Source organism: Peromyscus maniculatus, chromosome 7 (assembly GCF_049852395.1).
Source record: "Peromyscus maniculatus bairdii isolate BWxNUB_F1_BW_parent chromosome 7, HU_Pman_BW_mat_3.1, whole genome shotgun sequence".
Classification (NCBI taxonomy): domain Eukaryota; kingdom Metazoa; phylum Chordata; class Mammalia; order Rodentia; family Cricetidae; genus Peromyscus; species Peromyscus maniculatus.
In genome coordinates, this window is record NC_134858.1 from 121,840,371 (window position 1) to 121,842,942 (window position 2,572).

Genomic DNA, 2,572 nt, shown 5'->3' on the forward strand with positions numbered 1-2,572 from the left:
GGTCAAAGTGGAGAAAACATGTGACTGTGGAGTGCTCAGGCCTAAATGAGATCCCTATAACATACACACACACACACACACACACACACACACACACACACACACACACACACACGTGCACGCACGCATGCACGCACGTGTGCACACACACTCCCCTCTCATCAATTCAGGCAACATTGTGGAAGGGATGGGGATGGAAAGACTGTAACAGCCAGAGTTTGTGGAAGACTGATTCAAACTAGTATCTTCTGGATATGACAGGACCATTGTACTCATGAACTCACAGCACAAGTTGTGCTTGCACAAGATCAAGTCAGTCAGCTTTCTAGCACGGATAGGCGGAGGGGGTTCATGTGGTCCCATCCAAGCTGAGGAGGAGTTATTGGTAGTTGATGACTGCTGGAGAAGAACCTTTTCTTTTTTAAGGGTGTGTGGCCCTTGGTAGATTGCATATGCTCTGGTGAATGGTCATATACCAATGCACATGCAGACATTATTAACTGGACTCAGTAGGTTATTAAAAATAAAAGGAAGAGGATATGATGTTGTAAGGGGTATATTAGAGGGTCCAGAAGAAGTCAGATGGCAGAAGGAAATTGAACATAAACAAGTATTTTGTATAGGTATATGAAATTGTCAAAGAATAAATTAAAAATTGTTTTTTAAATGTGTTTTAGGTTTACTTTATTATTTTATGCATATGAGCATACATATGGGTACCATGTTAGTACCTAGTGCCTACAGAGGTCAGAAGAGGTCACATAATCCCCTGGAACTAGAGTTACAGATAGCTGTGAGCTGCCATGTGGGTGTTGGGAATTGAACCTGGGTCCTTTGTAAGAACAAGTACTCTTAACTGCTGAGCCAACTATTTAGCTCAGGTTCTAATTGTTTATATAATGCATCACAAGTCATTGGTTTAGGCTCCAAGCATTTAGTGTTAAAACTGTTAGAGGAGAATTTTTTTTTATTTGTGACCCTTTTCTCTCTACAAATACAAGCCAGTGCACTCAGCCCATAAACTTAGCACACACCCCTGTCTTGTGCTGTACACCTACAGTGGTTAGCCTTGGCACGGAACCTTCTCATTCATCAGCAACAGCCTTATGACCACCAAAGCTCATTAATAATGCAGTCTTGGGCCCTCTGAATCAAACTCTGCATTTAATTTTATTTTTGGATAGATTCATTTTACCTTTATTTATGTGTATATTTGTGTGTTTGTGTATGCACATGTATGTTTGTGTCCATTGAGTCCAGAAGAGGACAACAGATCACCTGGAGCTGGAATTACAGGTGAGCTCCTGAAATGTGGGTACTGGGAACTAACTTAGGTTCTATGCAAGAGCAGAAAGTATTCTTAATCCTTGAGTCATCACTCCAGCTCTCAGACTCTGCATTTTAGTGAGTGTCCACAACCACAGTGGATTCTTAATGTACTAGAGACTAGTAGTGCTAATGGGGTGGGGTGTAGCAGGTATTGGAATGGTATACTAGCTGCTAGCTGATCACATCTGTACCCTTCTCTGAGGACAGCACTGATTTCAAGCCTGCATTTTGAACTCCAGTCATCTGGAAATCTTAGAAATTCCAAAACCAGATCACACCTCAAACCAAGTGAATTTGGCCTCTGAGGGAGGGACATGAGCATCAGTATTTTGGGAGAGATTCTCTTATATGGTAGACATGTTTGGACTTATTCTATATCTGATAGGCATTGACTTGCTCAGAATGCCCTGGAAGGTCTATGCCATTCTCCCTTGCACTGAGCTGAGGGTTTATCTGTTGTAGACTCTTCTTGTTCCATGTCTTAGAAGGGGGGTACTGCTAATGTCAGACTTATCCTTGGCCCCAGCTCCTCTTCTGCACCCTGCCTCCCTCACTCCCTACAGCTTTCACTGAGACTTTCTCAGAACATTTTGTGGCACATAATCTCTTTTCTAAGCCCTGCTTCTTGGGAACCCTGCCCAGGGCACAAGGATAGCTCCACCAAAGCTTTACTCATCCCAGTCTGAACTTCACAGTCTTCCCTGCTCACCTTGTTTCTTCCTGCCCATCCACCTACACCTCCTCTAATCTAGAAATGGCTGGCACTTGCCCTTAAACTCTAGACTGTAGGTCTCATTTATTCCAGTTTATACCGGGTACTCTGTTGATGTCACTGTGCTGTCCCACCTTGCACACATATGTGTGCAATGTTTTGTGTCATTCTCCTACCAGAAGTTTCAAGGGGCTCCCCCGCTGTCATACTCAGTAGTATTTCTCAAATCTTATCACATGTCTACAGCCCTTCAGTGAAATTATGTTGTCCTTTGAATAACTAGAAATGAAATATCTTAAGAACATGCTCATGTTGCCAGATGATCACAGTCACCACCTACTTTCAGTTCCCAGAGTTCTGATCATGATGTTCTTGGAATGAAATGACTATTGAAAGACACGGGTTTTAATTTGATGGACTTGTGGGTGAGTCTGGCTTATATGACTTAAGCATGTTCTATTATCAAGAGGAGACAACGAATACCAAGTTCTGTACTCATCACCACCATAACAATAATATTTAATATTGAAC